Below are 12,509 nucleotides of genomic sequence, written 5' to 3'. Positions count from 1 at the left end.
GTTCATCCTCTGAAAGCTATGAAAGCAGTCTCACACCTCCTAGCGTCCGTAGATATAAACAAAAGTTTCTAGAGGCATAAAAGAAGCAAATGAGCGTAAATGGCGAGTGAATTACCTGATCGTCATTAGTTCGAAGGCCCATTTAAATGTAAATTACTTATCTCGTCAACTTTATGCGCTCCTAATCTTTTCGGGCCACTGTTATTGGCTTTCTTTAAGTGACATCTATGTCACGTTACCCGGTTCCTTAAAGTACTGAAAAAACTTGCAACCTTTCCATGATGTTTTCAGTTTTTCTTTCGTCAATCTTCAAACGGGCATGATGTGCAGGCGCACTGACAAGCCAACACTCTCCAGTTATCGCATGGCAGTAGGACGTACTGAGCGATTCGAAGGGCAGAATTACATACGTGTGCGGTGCGATATCGGTGCGCACCAGAGAACCTAAGGTGGTCAAAGTTAATCCGTCATAGTCCATGTGCAGCTTAAGCACGTTAAGCCCCATATACCAGCAAATGCAAGAAAACGCATCCTCGTCAAGGCACAACAAAATGCGAACAAGAGAGGGCATACATAGGACGAAATTGGCCGCCCAGCTAACGACATTGAAGGCACGGTACAGTCGAGCATATATCTCCGTAAGCCGCTACAGACAGGGTCATTACTGTTTGCATTTCATTGCACTTCGGCAATAAACGGGAAATGTGGGAACACGAAATGGTCGCTTTCATCTCGCCTTTATTTTCAAGCACGGATTTCTCACGTGCCGTTCATCCAAGCGGGCGCGATCCTTCCCAAACGCAGTATGGAGACGTCAGAACACAACCGCGTTCAGAGAGAGACTCGCAGCTGGGCTGTCCCGCGCAAGTACTCCCCTATCGCAGAGGTTCTGCCTACATGCACATATATGTGGACTCGATCATTCTACTTTACATACATAGATTGCGGGGAGTCGTCACACCACTCCTGACGCAGTGGTGCAGCTGTTAAGCGGTGCCCCGGCAGGTGGCTATTTCAAACGCAGCCAACGGTGGAGCTTGTGAGACCTATAGGTTGCTCTTCCCAAGCAACTTATCGCGACCAATCATTAATTTAACTGTCACCCGCACGGTGGTAGTTTGATCACAATCCGATAGGCACGTTGTCGCCTGCCACAGTGGGAAGGTTGTGATGACCCGTTCCTTTTTGTGATTCAGGTGAGAAAACGCTTCGGCAAAACATTTCGTAGCAACAACCTTTGTCTGATTTTGCTGCCGTTGTTTGAATGGTTTTGCAACATCTTGGTCTCTTTACGATCTCTCTTGTTACTGGCGGTGGACGTCGAGACGAATCCCGGGCGAAACAATTGATGAGCAACTGAAAGCGATCGCGAAAGACAGTCAGGAGAGAAAACGGTGACCAACCAAAAACTAGGTTCAACAGATAAAAAGCTAGGAAAAATCGGTAAGATAGAAAAACAGGTAATGGAATGAGTGGAACGAGTTGATAAAATAGAGAAAATGGTTGCATTCTTGACGAAAATAGTTGATTATCTAGATAACAGAAGCCGCAGGTCGAATCTCATTATATATGGTACTCAGGAACAAGAAAATGAGACCCCCAAAGCTTGCAGGACACTGTTGACAAAATTTTTGAAGAAAAGTTAGAAATCAGAACGGAGGGCTTTGAAAGCATCCATCGTCTCGGACGAAAGGAAGCATCTGACGATTTAAAGCATAAGCCTGTTATCTTCAAGTTATTTGACTACAAAGATAAAACTAACATACTGGGAAACTGCACTAAGCTGAAATAAACTGGGTATTCAATTGGAGAAGACTTTTCCCGAGCTGTGCGAGAAGTTCGAAAGAAAATCTGGGAACAAACAAAAGTAGACCGTGATCAAAAAGATAAGGTCTACCTTAAATACGGTAAAACAAAAATAAACAAGCGTTTGTACACATGGGACGAAGAAAAACGCGACATTATTGAAGCTGCGAAAAACGAAAACCAAGACGACGCTCCAGCCCGAGTAACTCGAAGCCGCCGACACCCCTAACTGTTATCAATGTTAAGGCGCGTAGCCTCGTAAACAGCTAGAGGCAGTCTTGATTGCTCTAAACCCTGATATTGTTTGCATCACGGAAACGTGGCTGCACGCAGATATCAAGAGCCCTGAAATTGCTACTCCTGGCTACACCATGGTTCGTAAAGACAGAATAACTAGAGGCGGGGGAGTGGCTGTGCTTCTGAGGCTATTCTGGCGCTATTCACTAATGCCAGACGTCCCAGGCGTAGAAGCAGTCTGGTGTAGTACTCAGCTTAGTCAGAGCTCTGCCTGCGTTGGCGCTGTGTGCAGACCCCCAAACGCAGAGGCTTCCTATCTTGAGCCGCTTCTTGAGTATATGCAGAGGTGCATACTGGGAAGCGCTGTAATAATGGCAGGTAACTTCAACCTTCCAGACGTAAATTGGAACTTGTTAAACCCATCCATGGCAATAAACAATCTTCTGGTAAGCTGTTTTTTTCACCCTGAATCTAACACAGGCTGTTTCCAAGGCTACTCGGGGGCAGGGTACTTCAAGCTCTATTCTGGATCTCATTTTCTTAAGCGATCATTTTCTGATGGAAACGGTTAGCGTGAATATTTTTGATGGCTTATCTGATCATAATATTGTTGTGTGCACACTATCGTATCCAGCATGATTTCGCCAAAGTGGTTCTACAAAGCGTGTGTATGCTTTTAACAAAGCTGATGATGCAGCTATCATGACATACCTTCCACACGAATACCTCGACTTCCACAACCTATGCACTGAAAGCTCTGCAGACATCTATGAAATATGGCTGCAGTTTAAAAATCATGTGATGCACTGTACGAGGCAGTTTGTCCCACTAATAAAAAAGACCACAACAAAGCACAATCCATGGATAACTCGTGAAGTAATTCACTTAAAACGTTGAATTAAAGGTTGAGAAAATCCAACAAATCAAGTCCGGTCTCAGACTACTGCCAAAAGGTTAATTCAGTGAACAAAGAACAGAAGGAAAAGACAAAAGAAGCAAAGCGGCACTTCTGTAAATCAACTGCTAGCAACTTTATCAAAGAATCACCCCACAAATTATGGCGCTATATTACTGACAAAAAGAAAACCCTCCAAACCCTTTGCCACCTTAAGAAGAAAAAAAGCAGGCGGGTTGCGTTTAACGCATTTTTACAATCCGTATTTACACCAGACAATGGTATTACGCATTCTTTTAGGCAAGAAACCAGAGAGCAATATTGTGTACTGGATACCCCAGTCGCAACTGAAAAAGGAGTACTATCACTGTTGTCAAACCTAGATGATAAGAAGTGCAGCGGTCCGGACGAAATTACAAGTGTCTTCTTGAAACGTTATGCCGAACCCATGAGTAAGCACCTATGCCTTGAGTTCAATAAGTCCATATGCGAGCGCTGCCTCCCAGCGGAATGGAAAGTTGCAATAATAATACCAGTTCATAAATCAGGTGATAAGACTTGCCAGTCAAATTACAGGCCTATTTCTCTTACGTGCACTTCCTGTAAAGTTTTAGAACACATTATCCTAAAATCAATTACAGAGTTCGTTGAATCAAATAACATTATCCATCCCCAAGAATATGGCTTCAGGCGTGGTCTGTCTACTGTTACACAACTTGTCGAGACTCTACACGACTTCGCAAAACCAATTAACGACCAAATGCAAACAGATGTAATCTTCTTAGGCTTCTCAAAGGCCTTCGACCCGGTCTGCCACGCCAAACTGCTACAGAAACTGGCGGGTCAGTACTCCAACGGACCGCCAATTATTTAACCGACCGTCGCCGGTTCGGGTAACTCGGCGACCAAACTTAAGATACTGTCCCTGTCCTTTCCGGTGCACCACAGGGCTCTGATTTAGCCCCAATTCTCTTCCTTCTCTTCATAAACGACATTGCTGACCAGGTAGAAGCGAAACAGAGGTTGTTCGCAGATGATTGTGTACTATATAGAGAAATAAAAAGCCAAGAAGAACAAATAAGCTTACACATGGATTTTGGCAAGATAGCGGAATGGTGTTCGAAGTGACAAATGGTTATTAACTTAGACAAAACAGTTTCAATGACTATAAAGAAAAAGAAATTCAAACTTAGCTTCCCTTACGTCTATAGCGGCACTGCACTTAAGACAGTCACCGGGCATAAATACTTAGGCGTCATTATATCAGCCAGCCTGGGATGGACAGCTCACGTAGATCACGTAACAAACAAAGCGATGCGTAAGCTCAAGTTTCTGAAACGAGCCCTGCGGTATTCTACGAAAGAAGCCAAGCCTTGGGCGTATACTACTATCATTCGCCGAATACCATAATACGCAAACGTCGCCTGGTTCCCGTGCACGCAAGATAACATAACTACGATTGAGGCTGCCCAGCGAAAAAGTGTGCGCTTTATCTGCAACAGATATAGGCGCACCGATTCTCCGACTTAACTATGCTCACTGCGGCCCGCGTTGTCATCCGCACTGACGCCCTCCAAGTTGTCCGGTTGCTACGACGTGTTAGCCGCTGTCCCACGATATGTCAGGACATCCACCGGCTCGCGGCAAGCATCCCGCAGCCAGTACGTATTGAGTGGGTCCCACGGGATCTGCTGCCCTATCAAAGGCAGGCAGATTTAGCGACCCGCCTTGCGAATCCAAACTCATCACCGCCTCGACTCCTTCATTTGGACAATTTTACCCTCCTTTCATCGAGAAAGGAACTCCTCCGGCGCCGCACACGTGCTCTCATCCCTCCGTGTGCGGTAACCCTCCCCCGCGGTCTTACCCGTGCAGAGGAGGTTGCGCTTAGGAGGATCCGGGTCGGGGTTGCCCTCACACCAGTCATCACTCGGAAGTGGCCTCAGTACTGAGAATTGTTTCCTCGGCCAGGGTGTCCGATATGTAAACACGAGGACATTGAGGCCGACATTCATCACTTACCGTGGGACTGCCCAGCTCTCAAGCCTCCAAGGATCCGGCACCTGATGGTAGTAGGTCTTTCACCAAGCAACCCTGCTTCATACATTGCCTGGACGCAGGGACCGTACCATCGTTCTCTACAGGACTTCATCAAATCAGCTAACCTTTTTTCCATTCATTTAGATTATTCATCACACCTTCACTCATCATTGATGCCCTGGGGCAATAAATTTCGCTTAAAAAAAAAAGAAAAACTCTCTGGATTAGTTGTAACGCTTTTATTTGATCGATGGAGAAACGCGAGTGGGAAACCGGCCCTGCGTGTGTTTCTTATTACAGCAGATCTCATCCAACAATAATCTGTGTCAATCATTTTTGAAAAAAAAAAAACGCTCATGTTACAAACAGGTGCGACTTTTGCAAACAGAGTGCGCGCAATTGCTCGCATTGAAAGAAGAAATTCGGTACCTGGAGCGGCCATTAAATTACTGTCATATGTAGTTAAGTGACACCAGCAACGGCAAGCGAGATAATCAGCGTTGCCTAAACCTTCGTTTTCTTCTGTCATCACGAGGACAACGCCGCTTAAGCAGCGAATCCGCGAATGCGGAACGACAAATTCCTGCGCGCATTCGCCCAGGCCATAGGATAATCTCAAAGGCCCACGTACCGCGTACAAGCACCTGCGCGTTCAAAAGGCACGAAGGCAGCGGAAACGGCGCAGCACTGCACAGCTGCAGGCTGTGCCCACTTCGGCGAGCTGCTGGTGGCAAACGTTGCTGCAGCCCGATCTGCACGGAGCGCGTCCTCCGCCTGGCCCCGTAGAGAAGCGGTGCGTATGCAAAGGAAATACGAGTAGCTGATGCTGCGGAATGCCAGCTAGTGTACCCGTTAATTTATCAACAATAACGATAACTGCCACAAAAAAATTGCTGGCCGCACCTCACTGTGCCCAACGCTAATGCTTCCCATTTCCCCAGTGTGTGGTAGCTTTACTTTACTTTACTCTCAATTTCTTGTGCTTTATTCTATATGCTGGGTCAACTGAGCCTGGGCGGATTTCTTGGTTCCCGTGCTTCGGCTTTCAGCGAATACGCCGTGGCCTTTAGTTACACCACCGGTAATAGTCTACACATACATACCTATATATGCATGTGTCTATTTAAAGACGCAAAAGGTTTCCCGCCCGAGGTAGCGCGTACATCAAAAGGGATGCTTTCACGTGACGGTCTAATTTCGATGGGGGCCGAATTGTAGAGGCTCCTGTACTGTGCGATGTCAGTGCACGTTAAAGAACCCCAGGTGGTCGAAATTTCCGGAGCCCTTCACTACGACGTCCCTCATAGCCTGACTCGCTTTGGGACGTTAAACCCCCATATACCAAACCAAACCAATATTTCCCTCACTGGTATATACTGCAAGCATGTGTCCTTCCTCGCATTCACTCGGACATTAATTTACTCTTAGTAACTACAGGAAATGTCACACGAAAAGAAAAGAGAGAATTTTACACGATTCATTTGTTCAAAACATAAACGAACAGTTTCAGTAACTTATATGCTGAACTCATGCGGTCTGCAGTTAATGCAAACGAATTCAAGGAGAGTGCTGAGTCGGGCTGGTTGGTTCATGTTGAAATGGAGGCAAAACAGCGCTGACGGACGGGACGGAAGAAGGCGAGACAGACACATGCGCTGAACTAACAACCAAATGGTTTATTGCGAAAGAGGGGGCAATATAAAGCATAGAAGGGAAGAGGAAATGCGGTGCAAAACATGATATGGCATACATTCGGGATATCATCACTGATTAAGAAAAGCGATCTCCTGTGGGAATAGAGCCACCGATGGTTGGCTTACACATGAGTTGCCTAATGCATGAATGTGAAAGGCCTCCGATATCAGGCACGAGGTATGATCGTTATATTTGGCGATGATAGTTGTTTGGTTCAAAAACGCCTCACGTTCTTCGCAATCTGCGAAATGAATGACCATATTATTTCGGCGTGACTTGTTTTCAATGTCTTTCGCGTGTTCGCGTAGCCGATCGTTGACGCACCGTCCGGTCTCTCCGATGTAGAAACGGCCGCATGACAGTAGGACCTTGTACACTACACCACAGCAACAGTTGACAAATTTGTTTCTGTGTTTCTTCTGACAAGACTTCTTTCCACTCTCCTGATTCACTCTCTTGCACAGGCCTCCCAACTTGTTCCTGGCAGAGAAAAGGAGCTTTACGCCGGCTTTGTTCACAATCTTTTTCAGGTTATGCGAAACTTGGTGAACATACGGAATACATGTTATGTGCTTAGTGTCCAGTTTGCGCGTTTCCTTCTGAATTCTGCATTCTTTTAATATCGACTCTGCTATGCTAGATAAGATCTTCGTCGGGTATCCCGCACCGGTAAGCCTAGTAACCTGCGCGTCAAAGCTGGCTTGGGTCTTATGTGAACATGATCTAAACAGAGCGGCTTTCATGCATGTTTTCGCTATCCCGCGCTTGACTATCTTAGAGTGGGCCGACCGGAAGGGGAGCAGGCTTTTCTGGGAGCGCGGGGAGTATATCCAACACACATGGTCACACGATAGCACAAGTTCCAGATCCAAAAACCTTAGTTCGTTGTTAGTAGGTAGCTCTGTGGTCAATTGTAGGTTGTTAAGTTCAGTACTGAACACGTCAAAAATCTGAGCAACAGTTTGTTGGGCGTTACTTTTGCGATAAAATACTAAAAAGTCATCTACATAACGCATAACCTTAACAACGGTGCCGTCCAGCTTGGCTTGAAGTTGTCTATCGCACGATGCTAAGAACAGATCGCTGAGAACGGGAGCGAGGCTGGATTCAATACAAACACCTTGTTTTTGGATGAAAAAACTATCATCAACTCTAGCAAACGTGGACTGTAAATAAAAGCGGAGCATTTCTAGAAACATGCTAACGTTTATACCACTTGAGTTCTGGAACTTGGTGCCTCCGTGACGGCCGATGCACTTGCTGATTTCTGCGATCACCGCGCTTTGCGGCAGGGAGTAGTACAAGTCATTGACATCCACCGAAAACGCGCCAACGTGGGCAGGACACTCGTTTTGAAGAAATTCTGACACGGTCTCCGGCTTTCTGATGAGGAAAGGATCTTCAATCTCAAGGTGCACTAAGCACATAACATGTATTCCGTATGTTCACCAAGTTTCGCATAACCTGAAAAAGATTGTGAACAAAGCTGACGTAAAGCTCCTTTTCTCTGCCAGGAACAAGTTGGGAGGCCTGTGCAAGAGAGTGAATCAGGAGAGTGGAAAGAAGTCTTGTCAGAAGAAACACAGAAACAAATTTGTCAACTGTTGCTGTGGTGTAGTGTACAAGGTCCCACTGTCATGCGGCCGTTTCTACATCGGAGAGACCGGACGGTGCGTCAATGATCGGCTACGCGAACACTCGAAAGACATTGAAAACAAGTCACGCCGAAATAATATGGTCATTCATTTCGCAGATTGCGAAGAATGTGAGGCGTTTTTGAACCAAACAACTATCATCGCCAAATATAACGATCATGCCTCGTGCCTGATATCGGAGGCCTTTCACATTCATGCATTAGGCAACTCATGTGTAAGCCAACCATCGGTGGCTCTATTCCCACAGGAGATCGCTTTTCTTAATCAGTGATGATATCCCGAATGTATGCCATATCATGTTTTGCACCGCATTTCCTCTTCCCTTCTATGCTTTATATTGCCCCCTCTTTCGCAATAAACCATTCGGTTGTTAGTTCAGCGCATGTGTCTGTCTCGCCTTCTTCCGTCCCGTCTGTCAGCGCTGTTTTGCCTCCATTTCAACTGCAAACGAGACGCAAAAATCAGAGGTTAAAAACATTGCAGTAAATCATTATTGGCGGCATTAAGATTAATAAGCATATATATTTGCAACCTCCAGATAGACTGAGTTCCTGCCTGAATCATCACAAATCATCAGCCCGACCATTCATGACCCGAACTAACGTATTACGTTGCTCATTTTCCCCCATGCTATAGGAATGTGAAACAAACTGCCCGCTCATGCCACTCAGTCTTCAAGTGTAACAGCATTTGCGAATGTCATTAATGAATATGTCTAGAAATGAGATCGCTGTGGATGTGCACGTGTTTGAATGTCACGAATTAATTTTATATACCGGGTCGCGGAACAGTGGCGAGAATTATCTTACATTTTTGTTATCCTGTATTATGCACTGGAAGTGTGTGATTGTGCTGTCCGGCCTATCGCCGGAGTCGTTAATGCGCAGGCGCGCAAAACGAATAAAAGGCGTGCGCTGCAACCTGCGCTCGGGTTTATCTCGACCAGCCACACACCGACGAACATGTGGCAACAAACGTCGCTTCGCCTCTGGAAACTTGTCTACTTCTTCGCGTGAACCACGCAACACAACAGTTTATTCTTGTGTCTTTCATTTTTCCCTCCCTGTAATGACCCTCAAATGAGCGTTTACAGTATTAATAAATAAATATATTTACGTGCAGGTCTGCAGGTTAGAGAGAGAAAGACGAACAGAATGGCAGGGAGGTTAACTATAGCAGCGCCCGGTATGCTACCCAACACGTGGGAAGGGGAATGGAGGGAGAGTAGAGAGAGCAAAGGGAGATTACTTTTCCACAGGTCCGTTGGGCATTACTTGCAGGGTACACAGGGCACACACTGATAGTTCACAACCTTGCACTCAGTCCTGAGTCCTTCCTTTAGGAACTTGAAAAGTTCCTTCACTGCAGGTTAGACTTTCTGCAATGCAAGTCAGCATAGAGCGCGGTTCTTTCCTCGAGGAAACAGCTTCAACAAGGGCGTTAGTGTTAAAAATTATTCAGGTGTTTTCTTTCCGTGTGTGAAGCGTCCTGCATATGCGAATTCAGTGACGCTCACGTCTGCTGAGCTGAAGGGGAAAAAATATTAGGTGCGATCAGTTGAATTGAAACGGAGGAAATGCGATATCATTCTTCTTTTATTCGCCAATCTATACCGATTATGATTTGATTCCAATACAAATCTGAGTCCATTGTCTTTCACTCCCCCATCTACTCCAATTGTGATTGTATTCCAAATCATACTACGCAACTATGCAAAATGTGTCGTGCACATTGTGAGATCGTAGCGAGGAAACAGCGGAACATTTACTTTGCAAATGCCCTGTTTTCAGCTCTAAAAGAAATACGCTGCGCTGTTCTCTGAACTTCGTTGATCCTTGCCCCCTGATGGAGAGCAAGATCCTCGGACTGTGGCATCAACAATCGGCGGCCCTCAAAGCAGTGTTTCGCTGCGTGAGGGCCTCATTCTTTCGTGACATATTGGGACTGCGCACCTCACCCCTTCCCTCTTTTAGTGCGAAAGCCCTATTTCATGAGGTCGAACCGGCTCCCCGAGTTGGTGTCAAGCTTGGCTTTGAGGGTGACCTTGGTCAAATGATAAATAAAATAAACATTGCAACGACTAGGATTTGAACCCACGGTGGCGAGAACAGATTAGCTTCGCTGGCCACTACACGAGAACCGAACATCACCGGTAAACAGTCTTTCAATTGAAGCAATTGAGCGCGCACTAGATGATAGAAGAGTCGCACTTACACGCGCATTCGTCCTAAAAACCCGTTCTCTTCCTGAACATCTCTGCCATTCCATTGTCACCAAGTGCCCATCTAAAAGATTATTCAACAACAAGCCACATTTTATCAGGCCACTAATACTGCGCTTTGAAGGTTAATTCGAAGAGTTAGCAGTACTAGATACCCTATCTAATATTGCACAAGGATATGAATATTTGCTACCATGGTACAGCCTCCCTTCAGTATGTGATTTCACGCTTACAGAAAAACGAAATGCCACATGAGCACATAGTACAAGAATTCTTTGCACTACACAGAAAATATGACACCTATACTGAATTTTACGCTGATGTCTCAACAACATAAATTCACGTTGGGTGTGCTGTAACTTAAGAAATAAAGATTTTAAAATGATACGACTGCCACAATACGCATTGGTTTTTACTGCCAATTGTCATGTCATCTTTGTAGCCATCGCCGCAGCCATAACACCTCGTGTTAAACTGCAACACACTCGCGCTGTGCATTGCACATCTGTCTTCATCATCTTCCATGTGCGGCGCGAACAGATAAGCTTAACCTCGATCACATCTAAACCTGAGTCTAATATCGTCGCTGGACGTTCCGACCACCCATGAAAGCAAAACCATGATCCAGACAGGCTAAACACACGCTTTCGCACGTCTACTCAGTTTAGCTGCATTAAAACCCTACCACTTTTTTCAGCTCGTACCTTGCGGGGTTTTGCTGGGGAGATAAATAGTTTCTCTCCACTTAATCGCGGCTGACACAGTTCAAAACCGCCAGACCCCACCCCGTGGTCGCGTTCGCTACCGAGCGCTCGCCGACCACGGCGGGCCTTGCTCTGAGGGAACAAAGGAACGACACATTCGCTGACACAAACAGGCATTTATTGCTACAGCAACAATAACGCCAGCTAGCAACAAGATATGCTAATGATTCGAGGTCGTCCGACTCACCAGCAAGGTTGCGAGCAAATATTCGCCCACTCTAGGGCAAGGGATACTCCGGAGGCCGGACGGGACCAGATACGGGAGCGAGTACCCCCGTCGCTTCCTCACCCCGCTGGCGAAGAGCGGAGCCGCGAGCGACACGTCCGCTCGCGCCGATGATCTCCGCCGAAACGTCTCATGCCCTCTCCCGCGCTGCGACGCTGGCGCCCTCTCTTGTTAGTTAAGGTAACTGACAAGGGAATGTGTTCCTTCTCGAGGCTAGTTGCTGCTACACGGTGCCTCACGGGAAAGAAAACACATGGGACTGCAGGGCAGGTCCCCACAACCTCCTACTAAACTAGGCCAGATGGACTGATAGAAACGGTATACGAGTACAATTTGGCAAATTTAAACACCCTTTATGAATATTTAAACTGCTGGAAATTCTTCTTTCATCTGCTAAATCTGATCGGTCGGTTCATATTCGACGCCACCAATGCGTTGTAGCAGGCACAGGGATTCGCTTCCCGTACTCATTGTTGAAGCATGCACTGGCATCGTTAAAGAATGATAGGTTTATTGCAGCCCACTCTGCTTCAGAGCTGGACAGATGGTGAATGTACTGCAGCTATAAAACTACGTGTACGCAGCGAACGTCTCAGCGTTCCCCCGATCACGGCCTGCCAGCTATTCGTAGCCTCGTGCCCTGCAAGTAAAAACGAACGGTGGATAGCGAAAAAGCAACAGCTGCTCTGCGTGCGGGTTGTTGTTAGTGCGGGTCATGCACATGTGCCCCAACATTCCTAAACGGCTCGCTTAAGCGCGCACTGAAATAAATTTCCACAGAAAGGGGTCCATGTAGCGGTTCTCTCCTTACCGCGAAACCTATACGTTTTCAAAAACAGCGACAGCGAGACATATCTCAGTGCTTTGAGAGCATTACGCGAAAGTGTAAAGGCCCCGTGTCGTGGAACAGTCGGCGTTGTTGTCGGCGTGACAGCAAAATCCTGACTGGTCGAAAAGGTGGCTGTTACAA

At 46.4% G+C, this 12,509-nt stretch overlaps 2 protein-coding genes across 6 annotated transcripts in view; one reads left to right on the top strand and one right to left on the bottom strand.

Annotated features, from left to right (window-relative positions):
• The window catches only part of LOC144126078 (receptor expression-enhancing protein 5-like), a 123,417-nt gene that overhangs the window by 39,249 nt on the left and 71,659 nt on the right, over positions 1 to 12,509 (bottom strand). The window lies entirely within an intron of this gene.
• Positions 1 to 12,509, top strand: part of LOC144126073 (arylsulfatase B-like) — a 66,428-nt gene that overhangs the window by 13,869 nt on the left and 40,050 nt on the right. The window contains exon 1 of one of the 5 annotated variants that reach the window (XM_077659988.1): positions 5,650 to 5,771. The exons of the other annotated variants lie outside the window; for them this stretch is intronic. The gene's annotated coding sequence lies outside the window, so the exon portion shown is untranslated. Of the gene's footprint in view, positions 1 to 5,649; positions 5,772 to 12,509 lie in introns of those variants that run through there. 5 annotated transcript variants of the gene reach the window in all.

This window comes from Amblyomma americanum, chromosome 3 (genome assembly GCF_052857255.1).
Source record: "Amblyomma americanum isolate KBUSLIRL-KWMA chromosome 3, ASM5285725v1, whole genome shotgun sequence".
NCBI classification, from domain to species: domain Eukaryota; kingdom Metazoa; phylum Arthropoda; class Arachnida; order Ixodida; family Ixodidae; genus Amblyomma; species Amblyomma americanum.
This window is presented reverse-complemented; position numbering and strand designations above follow the sequence as displayed.